The following is a 7,868-nucleotide window of genomic DNA, read 5'->3' on the forward strand; positions in this document are numbered from 1 at the left end:
TAACTTTGTTGGAGCGAATAATGAGCCGCGGAACTAAAGCAGCTATTTCTCAACAATAACCACCAGCGAATGGTACGCAGCAGTGTTTAGATGATGGATCGCTGGAAATTCATTCCACCTAGGTCACCCCACTTCGGTGGCTATGGGAAGCCGCCATTAAATCAGCAAAATATCATTTTAACAGAGTTGTAGGGTCGTCAATTCTAACAGCACATAGATGATGTTCTTACACCAGCCCATTTCTTAATAGGTGGCCCCCTAACTGCGATTCCTGATCCAGATGTCACCCACCTAAACATTAACCGTCTTAGCCTTTGGCAGCGTATATCTAGCATGCAGCAAATTTTTTGGAAGAAGTTGTCGACAGAGTATCTGACGCAGCTTCAACAGCGGTCTAAATGGCGTGCTCAAAAGACTCCATTCCTCTCGGCGCTCTTGTCTTATAAAGGAGAAAATTTACCACCCTTCGATGGCCACTCGCAAGAGTAATTGAAACGACTCCTGGATCAGACGGCGTTGCTCGGGTGGCAGTGTTGAAAACAAGCACTGGCGTTACAAAAAGAGCTATCAGCAAGTTATGCCTTCTACCCGTGGAAAATCCTGTTGAAAGCGTTGGCTTTCAACGGCGGGAAGATGTTTTGTGAAGAGCCTCTAAGTGCCACCCTAATATGCCGACGTACATATGTACATAGTTAAGCTTTTATCTATTCAACATTTGTTCTCTCAAACTAAAAAGCAATTTGAAATACTGTTAGTTATCTAAGCTCCTGTTTTGTATTCAAGCCAGCATATGCATACATACTTTGAACAAACAATATTTTAGTAGTATAAATTACATGCACAGTAAAGTTTTTCGAGCGCTCTAATTTTGGATTCTGTTGAATAAAGACATTTGTACAGTCAAGACAAAATAGTCTCCTGACTTTAAACAGTACGTATGACGTTTTCTTAAAATTTTAGTCCCGTGTAATTAGGCAATGCTACGTCATATGGGCAAAATATGCTGCACGTATATTTATGTCACCTAGACCTTCAATCTCTTCATCTTTCATCCAAATCCGTAGAGGTCGCGCACAGAGGTGGCCGCGTTCAATAAGACCCAAAGAACAACCTAAAATAAGAGCTGAATGTAGTCATTGAATTGATTCATATATGAGGCCAAAAATCGTTTCAGGAGTCTAAAATGAGCCATATATGAGGCCAATAAGACTCCAATATGACTCATATTGAGGCTCATTTGATGTATGAATTTAAGCTCATATAAGTCGACCTTCGGAGGAAGGGAAACATCCTCATACCGGAACTCATTGTGAGGGCAAAGGCTCCAAATAGGACTCCTTAGAGACTCATTTATGACTCCAAATGTTTGCTGGTTTGTTTTGTTTACAACTATATGTACAAAAAACAGAAATAATTTTTGGTAAGTGTTTCTTATGGAAAAATTGTTTGTGCTTTGGAAAACTTTTGAGATCTGTTTATTGGAATTCCCAAAATTGCAGAACTTTGGTAGAATGAAATAAAAAACAAAATTGTTTGCCCGAAAAAGCCTTAGAAGCCAGTCATAAAAATATAAGGCATATGCGACTTTCCCGTACAAGAAAAACTACGAGAGAAAATGCAAATAGAGATTTAATGGCTCATTTGTTATTAATGTTGGATCCGGGAACTATCATCACTCAGGTCTACAAAACACATAAAAAAAGATGAATTCAAGGAAATTGAGAAATACATTTTAAAAGACAACATTATAAATTATGTATAGTTAAAATAAATGACCTTATTTATTGATCAAATTTAGAAACAATGTTGTTATAATCCTTTTTAAAGAAAATAATAAATTATCAATTTTTCTGAAATGACTGAAATTCATAAACAAAAATTTCCAGAGAGTTAAAAAGTATAATCTTGCAAGTTAGTATTGGTTTTTAGTGCATACTGATCACAAATGTGGCTGAAATCTGGTTTTTGAGAAAAGGATATATGGGTGGGGGATGTACTTGCACCTAACGAAACGAAATTTGCCTCACAGCTTGAGAACATAATTTTATAGACAGCTACCAATTGTCGTTTTATTCTGTTTAAAATTAAGGATATATGCGAGGTAGTCATGTCCTTCCACGGAACGAAACGAAATTCGCCACAGAGCTTAAGGACATAATTTTACAGACAGTTACCTATTTTCGCTTTATTCTGTTTATAATTGTAGCTAAAATTAATCTTTTAAAATTAAGGATGTATTGGAGGAAGTCATGTCCTTGCACCGATATTGCATTACATATTATAATTTAATTACATATATATTCTGAATGAGCACACCAAATTTCATTTTTCTGCAATAGCTCCCTTAATTAATTGCGGTGTGCGCTACCATTCCGCAGGGCTGGGTTCCACCCTAACATAAAAAAAAAGTTTTTTTCTAATAGCGGTCGCGGGGGAGTGAACTAACACAAACGCCAATAACGCAAAATTTGCTTTATTTCACTTTTAAATGGGAAATAATACCAGAATCTGAGTTTTGCTTTATTTCCAACAAAGGTTGGAAATAAAACACATTTTGCCCTATTTCCCATTGCTTATATATACTATTTGTAACAAAGAATACTTACTGAGAGAAGGAAAAAGAACTTTGTTTATTCCAAAAATACAATTAAACAAATATTGTGATATAATTCATATGAAGAAAGTAATATTCACAAAATATTTTAACTTATGAAAAGTGTAACAAAATATAGGGAATGCGCCGTCTTTAATAACTGCTCAACAAATTGGACAAGGCGCTTTTGTATGAATTTTGTCCGCATCCTTTTTAATATGTTGAAAACATTGCTGGAAACCCTTAAAATGTTTGCATGCAACCATGGTGCAATAAACATTCGAAGTAATAAAACAGCTTTCTCGCTTTATTTTGTAACATTCAGCTGCCTTATAGTCAAATTTGAAAGGCAATTTTTCAAATAAGGCAGTATCAAAATCTTTCTTCTCGCTCTAATTACTTCCTTTGGTATAATTCCGCCATGGCATGGAACAAACAAAAGTTGATGGAAAATCAAACTTTAAAATTGTGCCAAATTTTTCCTAAAAAATGTGCCGAAATGCATGTCAATGTGCCAATACATAAATTAAAAATCGTCCATAAGGTACCATTACCTTTATAAAATATATTTGCAGTACTTTTTGCATATAAGAAAAACAGAAATCTCACGGAGAACCTTTCTTAATTGCATTCTTTCTTTATGAGGAGTACTCTTAATATAAATATCCTTTTTTATATACCCTTTAATTTATGCATACTCTAAAATATTTAAAAGTATTTCACTGTTTTAACGAATTATCACAAAAACTATTAGGAAAATATAACTTTACAAAACAAAACGTAACAGAAAGTGTATACATACTATTTAGAAATGAGGAAATGATAACAAATATAAATGTAAAACAAAGAAAGATTATTATAAATAATTTGTTTCAAGCCAGATTTAACGAATCCACAACTATATTTTTCAAACAACAAAAAAAAAATCGTGTTTAGGTTGTTTTCTTTTTAAACTTTGAAAGCACAAAACAAATACGGCCACCTTTGGCACGCACAGCTGTCATCGCCCAGCAGAGCGATAGAAATAAATCTATCGCCATGAAACGCCGCCAAGCGAAGTTCGCATTTCGCTTTGGCTGTGTTCAATTTCATATGCTTGCGGGTGTTCTAATTTTGACAGCGCGAATTTCGCTGTGGTGAGTTCGCCGTTCGCCGGCATTGTATTTCAGCTATAAAATAAGGTTTCTGCTGCGCAGCGACAACTGATTTTTTAAAGAACTTCATCTTGATGAAATAAAGGAAAAGCGGAAGATGAATGTATGTATGCCACACCAAGAAGCTGACAGTGAGCATGTGTCGATATCGTGGCAAGCAGCATTTTGAAGTAAGAAAAACAAAAACAGTTAACGAAATACACGATGTACAGTGTTTCTTTGTTTTGAACGCAGCGCTGCTTGTACATACATACATTTCACTTTGGACGCAGCGCTACTTGTAGATACATAAATTTCGCTTTGCGCATGCCTGAAGCTGGCAAAGTTTTTTATCTTTGAGCTATGCCAGCTGAGTATAAGAAGATAAGAGAATAGACAGAAATATGTATGTGGTTTGTTGATGCTCTCTAAACACAAACGCGTGAAGAGCAAACGGTCTAGCAATGTGTGGTATTGGTGATCAACTTAATATTTTAATTAAACATACTTATTATTAAAATTTCATTTTAAAAATACCACTGTGTCCTATTGTGGTAGAAATAAGTCATTTTAAAACTTGAATCATAGAAATCGACCCAGTACATCGGCTGTTTTGCTCTCACGTTTTTTGGGCTTTAATTTTATATATAGTATAGATAAGATAAGTATAATATTATAAAAACTTGTATGAATATTGAAATGTGTACTTACTTGAATCTTGTGCTAGCAATTCCAACATATTTTTTAGACACAATCCATTTATTAATTCCTGTTTAGCACTTTTGCGAGGCATTGTTTAAATTTTTGTAACGGGTGATTTTTTTGAGGTTAGGATTTTCATGCATTAGTATTTGACAGATCACGTGGGATTTCAGACATGGTGTCAAAGAGAAAGATGCTCAGTATGCTTTGACATTTCATCATGAATAGACTTACTAACGAGCAACGCTTGCAAATCATTGAATTTTATTACCAAAATCAGTGTTCGGTTCGCTTTACGTCCGATTTATGGTCTACATAATCGACCAAGTGAGCAAACAATTAATGCGATTGTGACCAAGTTTCGCACTCAGTTTACTTTATTGGACATTAAACCAACCACACGAATGCGTACAGTGCGTACAGAAGAGAATATTGCGTCTGTTTCTGAGAGTGTTGCTGAAGACCGTGAAATGTCGATTCGTCGCCGTTCGCAGCAATTGGGTTTGCGAAACACATTTCGAACCGAACACTGATTTTGGTAATAAAATTCAATGATTTGCAAGCGTTGCTCGTTAGTAAGTCTATTCATGATGAAATGTCAAAGCATACTGAGCATCTTTCTCTTTGACACCATGTCTGAAATCCCACGTGATCTGTCAAATACTAATGCATGAAAATCCTAACCTCAAAAAAATCACCCGTTAGCTACAATTTGAAACACATGTGTGAAGGGTTGCTCACTGTTGGAATGTGTTATCTTATTAAAGTTGCCACCTTTTAACTTTAAAAGTAAATTCTGAATACCCTAAATATCTCAAATCTTGTCGAGTGCGAACGCATAGATCAAGCGATTGCAGAAAGTGACAAAAACATTATTTTTGTGATTAATTATTGATTTCAACCAACAAAAGAATAAAAAAGAGGTAAAACATAAACATAAACACACAAATCATCAAAAACATCCTGCTGACATCCAAACTGTGAAGATGAGAATAACACAGCTGGAAGATCGAGTAGCTAAAAAAAAAAAACAGTAGTCAAGCATCGGAGAATATGAGAATTCCTCCGTTGCTAATGATATAATTAATGGCATACTTTAAATGCATGATGAACATCTGAGCGATGTGTTCAATGACATCTGCAAGGCTGTGCAAGTGAATACTCCTCCCATTCGTGCTGTCTTTCGTGTACGCAAAAATAACAGTAAAAGTTCGCCTATTATAGTAAAGCTCAAGCTAATATTTACGGCGCTGGCGAAATTTTTCAAGCTGAAGAAGAGAGGAATAATAATGCGCGACATTGGCTGTCATACCGATGAGCGCATATATTTTCACGAAGGCCTCACCAAAAGTAACAACGAACTCCTTCAATTTGCACTGCAGCTTCTCTACTCGCGGTAATATTTATGTGAGAGTCCAACCACAAGGTGAAGCAATAAAAGTTGCCAACAAAAAAGAAGTTGAACGTGTTGTGGCTAAAGACGCATGACTACTCTGTGGAGGCCTGACTTCGTTATAATTTGTTCGTATGTTTACTCTTAGGTTAATATCTTCCCTCTTTTCAATGTCTTACTGTCTTTTTATTTATGTGTGCTGTCGAAAATCTCTCTGTCCTGTGAAATATTACAATCGTACTCATTGCATTTTAAATGTATATATACTTGCACTTGTAGTTGTCTCCCTTCGTACTTAGTTCAATTAGAGTAAACCCAAAAAAAGGGCCTCGAGTGTTTGTGGAAATCATAAAATGTCGATGGGCCGTAATGTGGTGCATTTTAATGCGCGAAGCCTTAGTGGCGATAAACTAGACTACGTTAAGAATGTCTTTGAGGGATCCTTTGTTGACGTAATTTGTGTCACTAAACTTTGTTTATCCCCACTGTTTCAGATTTCTTCTACAGTATTCCAAGCTACAATCTTCTTCGCCATGACCGCAGTACCTAAAGAGGGCGAGGTGTTGCAATTTATTGCAAATCATCTTTAAAAGTACAGTGGCGGGCATTCAAATAGGGAATTTAATGTGCGTAATAGACAAAACGGTTTAATTCTGTATCAAAACTCTCTTTGCTTTGTTTCCTTACAAAATAACTTCTTCAGGTAGTAAATGTTTTCTTACTAAGAAAACAAATACAATAATATTTAAAAGTGACCAATACAGAGCGAGCACGTAAATAGGGAAACCGTTTTCTTTTTTGCTATTTGTCTTTTATGTTATGACCTTAAAGTAACTGTTTATGTTTCATTTCCATTTGAAATAATCAATCATGGGCCGAAGCAAATATATCACTACTGCTCAACGCAAAGAAATTGTGCGCTTACGCGGTGAAAATAAATCACTCAAGGAAATATTCGAGATAGTTGGAGTTTCCATTAATACTTGCCATCAAGCCATTAAACACGTAAAGGCGAACTCCAGCTTTAGTGACAAAATTCGACATCCAAGACCTCGAACAGCTTCTGATCACATAGATAGAAAAATTCACCGTCTCCCGGAAGCTGATAGTTTTCTGACCGCTGTGGATATTCATGCCGAAATTTCACCGGAACTGGATTGCAAAATTAGTGTCCCTTCTGTACGTCGTCGTTTAAAAGAATTCCGTTTGAATGGGCGTGTTGCTCGTAAAAAACCATACATATCCATAAAAAACCGAAAGGCAAGATTAGCATTTGCAAAGGAGCATGTTAATTGGACCACGGAACAATGGTCAAAAGTAATATTTACGGATGAAAGTAAATATAACCGTTTTGGATCTGATGGAAAAATATATGTTAGACGCAGAATCGGGGAAGAATTCAACGAAAAGTGCGTAAAACCGACTGTGAAAGGGAAAGGTGGTTCCGTAATGGTTTGGGCTGGTAATGCAATCAACGGTCCTGGACCAATTTGCCGAATAAATGCTATTATGGATCAATACATCTACGTCAGCATACTGGAAAACCACTTACTACCCTTTGCAGAGGAAAAACTTGCCGCAGATTAGATCTTTCAAGCCGATAATGATCGAAAACATACTTCAAAAAAGCAAAACGATCTTTGGAAAATAACAATGTCAACGTTATCACTGGACTTAAATCCGATTGAGCAGCTATGGACTGACGTTGAGAAAGACATAAAAGCAAAAAAAAAACAAAGAATTTGGATAGTTTATATGAAATTATTGAAGAATCCTGGAAGAGTATTCCTGTTGCGCGGTGCATATCCTTAATAAGTTCTATGACCAGACTTTGTGCAGAAGTTATACGAAAGGAAGGAGGAAACCCAAATATTAACAACAAAGTTAATTGAATGTAGTTTTGTTAAAAGAAAATCAACAAAAAATGATTTCCCTATTTTTGTGCTCGCATTGCTCCACTGCAAAAGGAATATGTAAAACTTAAGTTAAGGAAAACTTGAATTATTTTCTGTTGTTATTTTTTAAATTTTGTATTACCCGCACCATT

The sequence above is a fragment of the Rhagoletis zephyria genome, unplaced genomic scaffold (genome assembly GCF_001687245.7).
Source record: "Rhagoletis zephyria isolate East Lansing unplaced genomic scaffold, Rhagoletis_zephyria_1.1 Rzeph_scaffold_02791, whole genome shotgun sequence".
Lineage (NCBI taxonomy): Eukaryota > Metazoa > Arthropoda > Insecta > Diptera > Tephritidae > Rhagoletis > Rhagoletis zephyria.